This window comes from Lolium perenne, chromosome 2, assembly GCF_019359855.2.
Source record: "Lolium perenne isolate Kyuss_39 chromosome 2, Kyuss_2.0, whole genome shotgun sequence".
Lineage (NCBI taxonomy): Eukaryota > Viridiplantae > Streptophyta > Magnoliopsida > Poales > Poaceae > Lolium > Lolium perenne.
Window position 1 is genome coordinate 69,165,634 of NC_067245.2, and position 8,833 is coordinate 69,174,466.

Consider the following 8,833-nt stretch of genomic DNA (forward strand, 5'->3'; position numbering starts at 1 on the left):
TTACCATCTTCTAATTCTGGAACGTCGTACACGTGTCTATGGCTGAACTTCTGCACCACTTTCCACGGATCACCAAACTTTGTATCCTCCAAATAGAAGCATGTTTCAGCTTGACTGGCCAATATGAATGGTGAATTCTTGAACCATAGGACAGAAGTGTTAACGCTTTTAAAATAACCATCATCTTTTATCTTGGAACCCCTGCCCTCAAGGTCAAACCAGTCGCAACGAAACAAGTACACGGACCTATCACCGTGCTTGTTAGTCCCGTACTGCAGTTCAAGAACTTCTTGCAGAACACCATAGTACTCGGTCTCATCTGCATCACCAAAAGATCCCTTAGTCGCTACGCCCGAATTTTGAGTCTTCAGGTCTTTATCCCGAGTAAGCGTGCGAAACCTCGCACCCTTTACGTTGCAGCCAGCGCATACTACTACACGCCGGTCTGGTCCAGCAGCCAGAGACTTCAAATCTTCTGATGCATTGTCCAACTGTCTCACATGGTTTGCAAACCAACCTGCAAACTCTCTCTGAACCGTCTCCTCGATGTCACGCACACCCCTACCTCCCAATTCTTGTCGGAATTCACTGAAACATAGAAAAAACACATATGAAATACAGGACAATTATGTCTGCAACATTGAGAAGTAGTTATTAAAGTGAAGCTAACTACTTACTTGATATAACGTTCTACATCGTCATAGTTGTTCAGCACATACCAAACCATTTTGTCAAATTCCTTGTCAAAATGTTTCAAAATGGATTTCCCAAGACCTTTAGCTCCAACTGAAAATACTTCCATCTCGTCACGATCAGGTTTTCTCCGTATGTCTTGGTTCCTATCATCTTTGTTAAATCTTGTTTCTGTGCCATCCTTGAAAAATCTAGAGCAAAAAATCAAACACTCATCAACAATGTAGCCCTCTGCGATAGAACCTTCTGGCCTTGCTTTGTTACGGACCGTAGACTTTAGATAACCTAATCTTCTCTCAACTGGATACATCCAACCATAATGAACAGGACTAATACGTCTCCGACGTATCGATAATTTCTTATGTTCCATGCCACATTATTGATGTTATCTACATGTTTTATGCACACTTTATGTCATATTCGTGCATTTTCTGGAACTAACCTATTAACAAGATGCCGAAGTGCCGATTCTTTGTTTTCTGCTGTTTTTGGTTTCAGAAATCCTAGTAACGAAATATTCTCGGAATTGGACGAAATCAACGCCCAGGGTCCTATTTTGCCACGAAGCTTCCAGAAGACCGAAGAGGAGACGAAGTGGGGCCACGAGGTGGCGACACCCTAGGGCGGCGCAGCCTGGCCCCTGGCCGCGCGGCCCTATGGTGTGGGCCCCTCGTGCCGCCTCCTGACCTGCCCTTCCGCCTACTTAAAGCCTCCGTCGCGAAACCCCCAGTACCGAGAGCCACGATACGGAAAACCTTCCAGAGACGCCGCCGCCGCCGATCCCATCTCGGGGGATTCAGGAGATCGCCTCCGGCACCCTGCCGGAGAGGGGATTCATCTCCCGGAGGACTCTACGCCGCCATGGTCGCCTCCGGAGTGATGTGTGAGTAGTCTACCCCTGGAGTATGGGTCCATAGCAGTAGCTAGATGGTTGTCTTCTCCCCATTGTGCTTCATTGTCGGATCTTGTGAGCTGCCTAACATGATCAAGATCATCTATCTGTAATTCTATATGTTGCGTTTGTTGGGATCCGATGAATAGAGAATACTTGTTATGTTGATTATCAAAGTTATGTCTATGTGTTGTTTATGATCTTGCATGCTCTCCGTTACTAGTAGATGCTCTGGCCAAGTAGATGCTTGTAACTCCAAGAGGGAGTATTTATGCTCGATAGTGGGTTCATGCCTCCATTGATATCTCGGGACAAAGGATGAGAAAGTTCTAAGGTTGTGGATGTGCTGTTGCCACTAGGGATAAAACATTGGTGCTATGTTCAAGGATGTAGTTACTGATTACATTACGCGCAATACTTAATGCAATTGTCTGTTGTTAGCAACTTAATACTGGAGGGGGTTCGGATGATAACCTGAAGGTGGACTTTTTAGGCATAGATGCATGCTGGATGGCGGTCTATGTACTTTGTCGTAATGCCCAATTAAATCTCACTATACTCATCATAATATGTATGTGCATGGTCATACCCTCTTTATTTGTCAATTGCTCAACTGTAATTTGTTCACCCAACATGATGTTTATCTTATGGGAGAGACACCTCTAGTGAACTGTGGACCCCGGTCCAATTCTCTATACTGAAATACAATCTACTGCAATACTGTTCTACTGTTTTCTGCAAACAATCATCTTCCACACAATACGGTTAATCCTTTGTTATAGCAAGCCGGTGAGATTGACAACCTCACTGTTTCGTTGGGGCAAATTACTTCGGTTGTGTTGTGCAGGTTCCACATTGGCGCCGGAATCCCTGGTGATGCGCCGCACTACATCCCGCCGCCATCAACCTTCAACGTGCTTCTTGGCTCCTCCTGGTTCGATAAACCTTGTTTTCTTTCTGAGGGAAAACTTGCTGCTGTGCGCATCATACCTTCCTCTTGGGGTTCCCAATGAACGTGTGAGTTACACGCCATCAAGCTCTTTTTCTGGCGCCGTTGCCGGGGAGATCAAGACACGCTGCAAGGGGAGTCTCCACTTCCCAATCTCTTTACTTTGTTTTTGTCTTGCTTAGTTTTATTTACTACTTTGTTTGCTGCACTAAATCAAAATACAAAAAAATTAGTTGCTAGTTTTACTTTATTTGCTATCTTGTTTGCTATATCAAAAACACAAAAAAATTAGTTACTTGCATTTACTTTATCTAGTTTGCTTTACTTACTGTTGCTAAAATGGCCAACCCTGAAAATACTAAGTTGTGTGACTTCACAACCACAAATAATAATGATTTCTTATGCACACCTATTGCTCCACCTGCTACTACAGCAGAATTCTTTGAAATTAAACCTGCTTTACTGAATCTTGTTATGCGAGAGCAATTTTCTGGTGTTAGTTCTGATGATGCTGCTGCCCATCTTAATAATTTTGTTGAATTATGTGAAATGCAAAAGTATAAAGATGTAGATGGTGACATTATAAAATTAAAATTGTTCCCTTTCTCATTAAGAGGAAGAGTTAAAGATTGGTTGCTATCTCTGCCTAAGAATAGTATTGATTCATGGACTAAATGCAAGGATGCTTTTATTGGTAGATATTATCCCCCTGCTAAAATTATATCTTTGAGGAGTAGCATAATGAATTTTAAACAATTAGATACTGAACATGTTGCACAAGCATGGGAAAGAATGAAATCTTTGGTTAAAAATTGCCCAACCCATGGACTGACCACTTGGATGATCATCCAAACCTTCTATGCAGGACTAAATTTTTCTTCACGGAATTTATTGGATTCAGCTGCTGGAGGTACCTTTATGTCCATCACTCTTGGTGAAGCAACAAAGCTTCTTGATAATATGATAATCAACTACTCTGAATGGCACACGGAAAGAGCTCCACAAGGTAAGAAGGTAAATTCTGTCGAAGAAACCTCTTCCTTGAGTGATAAGATTGATGCTATTATGTCTATGCTTGTGAATGATAGGACTAATATTGATCCTAATAATGTTCCGTTAGCTTCATTGGTTGCACAAGAAGAACATGTTGATGTAAACTTCATTAAAAATAATAATTTCAACAACAATGCTTACCGGAACAATTCTAGTAACAACTATAGGCCATATCCTTATAATAATGGCAACGGCTATGGTAATTCTTATGGGAATTCTTACAACAATAATAGGAATTCACCCCCTGGACTTGAAGCCATGCTTAAATAATTTATTAGTACACAAACTGCTTTTAACAAATCTATTGAAGAAAAGCTTGGGAAAATTGATATACTTGCTTCTAAAGTCGATAGTCTTGCTGCTGATGTTGATCTTTTGAAATCGAAAGTTATGCCTAATGAAGATCATCATAATAAAATTGTTACTACAGCAAATGCCATCCAAGTTAGAATTAATGAGAATATAAGATTGATGGCTGAACTGTGTGCTAGGTGGGATAGAGAAGAAAATGAAAAACTAGCTAAAGAGAAGAATGTAGCTAAAGTTTGGACTATTACCACGACTAGTAATGCTAATGCTACACATGTTGCTGCACCTCCTACTATTAATAATAAAAGAATTGGTGTTAGCAATGTTTCCACTTCTAATGCAAAGCGCGAGAAACTACCTGAAATCGCTAAAACCGCAAACCGCTGTGATAAAGCTGCTGAAATTTTTTCCAACATTGGGGATGATGATACCATTGCTTTAGATCATAATGGTTTGAATTTTGATGATTGCCACATCTCTGAAGTTATAAAGTTCTTGCAAAAACTTGCTAAAAGTCCTAATGCTAGTGCTTTAAATTTGGCTTTCACGCAACATATTACAAATGCTCTCATAAAAGCTAGAGAAGAGAAACTAGAGCGCGAAGCCTCTATTCCTAGAAAGCTAGAGGATGGTTGGGAGCCCATCATTAAGATGAAGGTTAAAGATTTTGATTGTAATGCTTTATGTGATCTTGGTGCAAGTATTTCTGTTATGCCTAAGAAAATTTATAATATGCTTGACTTGCCACCGCTGAAAAAATGTTATTTGGATGTTAATCTTGCTGATCATTCTACAAAGAAACCTTTGGGGAAAGTTGATAATGTTCGCATTACCGTTAACAATAACCTTGTCCCCGTTGATTTTGTTGTCTTGGATATTGAATGCAATGCATCTTGTCCCATTATATTGGGAAGACCTTTTCTTCGAACTGTTGGTGCTATCATTGATATGAAGGAAGGTAATATAAAATATCAATTTCCTCTCAAGAAAGGTATGGAACACTTCCCTAGAAAGAGAATGAAGTTACCTTTTGATTCTATTATTAGAACAAATTATGATGTTGACACTTCGCCTCTTGATAATACTTGATACACACTTTCTGCGCCTAGCTGAAAGGCGTTAAAGAAAAGCGCTTATGGGAGACAACCCATGTTTTTACCTACAGTACTTTGTTTTTATTTTTGTGTCTTGGAAGTTGTTTACTACTGTAGCAACCTCTCCTTATCTTAGTTTAGTGTTTTGTTGTGCCAAGTAAAGTCGTTGATAGCAAAGTTCATACTAGATTTGGATTACTGCGCAGAAACAGATTTCTTTGCTGTAACGAACCTGGGCTGTTTTCTCTGTAGGTAAATCAGAAAAATTATGCCAATTTACGTGAGTGATCCTCAGATATGTACGCAACTTTCATTCAATTTGAGCATTTTCATTTGAGCAAGTCTGGTGCCACGATAAAATTCGTCAATACGAACTGTTCTGTTTTGACAGATTCTGCCTTTTATTTCGCATTGCCTCTTTTGCTATGTTGGATGAATTTCTTTGATCCATTAATGTCCAGTAGCTTTATGCAATGTCCAGAAGTGTTAAGAATGATTGTGTCACCTCTGAACATGTTAATTTTTATTGTCGCTAACCCTCTAATGAGTTGTTCTAAGTTTGGTGTGGAGGAAGTTTTCAAGGATCAAGAGAGGAGTATGATGCAACATGATCAAGGAGAGTGAAAGCTCTAAGCTTGGGGATGCCCCGGTGGTTCACCCCTGCATATTCTAAGAAGACTCAAGCGTCTAAGCTTGGGGATGCCCAAGGCATCCCCTTCTTCATCGACAACATTATCAGGTTCCTCCCCTGAAACTATATTTTTATTCCATCACATCTTATGTGCTTTGCTTGGAGCGTCGGTTTGTTTTTGTTTTTTGTTTTGTTTGAATAAAATGGATCCTAGCATTCACTTTATGGGAGAGAGACACGCTCCGCTGTAGCATATGGACAAGTATGTCCTTAGTTTCTACTCATAGTATTCATGGCGAAGTTTCTTCTTCGTTAAATTGTTATATGGTTGGAATTGGAAAATGATATATGTAGTAATTTGCTATAATGTCTTGGGTAATGTGATACTTGGCAATTGTTGTGCTCATGTTTAAGCTCTTGCATCATATGCTTTGCACCCATTAATGAAGAAATACATAGAGCATGCTAAATTTGGTTTGCATATTTGGTTTCTCTAAGGTCTAGATAATTTCTAGTATTGAGTTTGAACAACAAGGAAGACGGTGTAGAGTCTTATAATGTTTACAATATGTCTTTTATGTGAGTTTTGCTGCACCGGTTCATCCTTGTGTTTGTTTCAAATAAGCCTTGCTAGCCTAAACCTTGTATCGAGAGGGAATACTTCTCATGCATCCAAAATACTTGAGCCAACCACTATGCCATTTGTGTCCACCATACCTACCTACTACATGGTATTTTCCGCCATTCCAAAGTAAATTGCTTGAGTGCTACCTTTAAAATTCCATCATTCACCTTTGCAATATATAGCTCATGGGACAAATAGCTTAAAAACTATTGTGGTATTGAATATGTAATTATGCACTTTATCTCTTATTAAGTTGCTTGTTGTGCGATAACCATGTTCACTGGGGACGCCATCAACTACTCTTTGTTGAATTTCATGTGAGTTGCTATGCATGTTCGTCTTGTCTGAAGTAAGAGCGATCTACCACCTTATGGTTAAGCATGCATATTGTTAGAGAAGAACATTGGGCCGCTAACTAAAGCCATGATCCATGGTGGAAGTTTCAGTTTTGGACATATATCCTCAATCTCATATGAGAAAATTATTAATTGTTGTTACATGCTTATGCATAAAAGAGGAGTCCATTATCTGTTGTCTATGTTGTCCCGGTATGGATGTCTAAGTTGAGAATAATCAATAGCGAGAAATCCAATGCGAGCTTTCTCCTTAGACCTTTGTACAGGCGGCATAGAGGTACCCCTTTGTGACACTTGGTTAAAACATGTGCATTGTGATGATCCGGTAGTCCAAGCTAATTAGGACAAGGTGCGGGCACTATTAGTATACTATGCATGAGGCTTGCAACTTGTAAGATATAATTTACATGATACATATGCTTTATTACTACCGTTGACAAAATTGTTTCATGTTTTCAAAATCAAAGCTCTAGCACAAATATAGCAATCGATGCTTTTCCTCTATGGAGGACAATTCTTTTACTTTCAATGTTGAGTCAGTTCACCTATTTCTCTCCACCTCAAGAAGCAAACACTTGTGTGAACTGTGCATTGATTCCTACATACTTGCATATTGCGTTTATTATATTACTCTATGTTGACAATATCCATGAGATATACATGTTATAAGTTGAAAGCAACCGCTGAAACTTAATCTTCCTTTGTGTTGCTTCAATACCTTTACTTTGAATTATTGCTTTATGAGTTAACTCTTATGCAAGACTTATTGATGCTTGTCTTGAAGTGCTATTCATGAAAAGTCTTTGCTATATGATTCACTTGTTTACTCATGTCATATACATTGTTTTGATCGCTGCATTCACTACATATGCTTTACAAATAGTATGATCAAGGTTATGATGGCATGTCACTCCAGAAATTATCGGTGTTATCGTTTTACCTGCTCGGGACGAGCAGAACTAAGCTTGGGGATGCTGATACGTCTCCGACGTATCGATAATTTCTTATGTTCCATGCCACATTATTGATGTTATCTACATGTTTTATGCACACTTTATGTCATATTCGTGCATTTTCTGGAACTAACCTATTAACAAGATGCCGAAATGCCAGTTGCTGTTTTCTGCTGTTTTTGGTTTCAGAAATCCTAGTAACGAAATATTCTCGGAATTGGACGAAATCAACGCCCAGGGTCCTATTTTGCCACGAAGCTTCCAGAAGACCGAAGAGGAGACGAAGTCGGGCCACGAGGTGGCGACACCCTAGGGCGGCGCGGCCTGGCCCCTGGCCGCGCGGCCCTATGGTGTGGGCCCCTCGTGCCGCCTCCTGACCCGCCCTTCCGCCTACTTAAAGCCTCCATCGCGAAACCCCCAGTACCGAGAGCCACGATACGGAAAACCTTCCAGAGACGCCACCGCCGCCGATCCCATCTCGGGGGATTCAGGAGATCGCCTCCGGCACCCTGCCGGAGAGGGGATTCATCTCCCGGAGGACTCTACGCCACCATGGTCGCCTCCGGAGTGATGTGTGAGTAGTCTACCCCTGGACTATGGGTCCATAGCAGTAGCTAGATGGTTGTCTTCTCCCCATTGTGCTTCATTGTCGGATCTTGTGAGCTGCCTAACATGATCAAGATCATCTATCTGTAATTCTATATGTTGCGTTTGTTGGGATCCGATGAATAGAGAATACTTGTTATGTTGATTATCAAAGTTATGTCTATGTGTTGTTTATGATCTTGCATGCTCTCCGTTACTAGTAGATGCTCTGGCCAAGTAGATGCTTGTAACTCCAAGAGGGAGTATTTATGCTCGATAGTGGGTTCATGCCTCCATTGATATCTGGGACAGTGACAGAAAGTTCTAAGGTTGTGGATGTGCTGTTGCCACTAGGGATAAAACATTGGTGCTATGTTCAAGGATGTAGTTACTGATTACATTACGTGCAATACTTAATGCAATTGTCTGTTGTTAGCAACTTAATACTGGAGGGGGTTCGGATGATAACCTGAAGGTGGACTTTTTAGGCATAGATGCATGCTGGATGGCGGTCTATGTACTTTGTCGTAATGCCCAATTAAATCTCACTATACTCATCATAATATGTATGTGCATGGTCATGCCCTCTTTATTTGTCAATTGCCCAACTGTAATTTGTTCACCCAACATGCTGTTTATCTTATGGGAGAGACACCTCTAGTGAACTGTGGACCCCGGTCCAATTCTCTATAC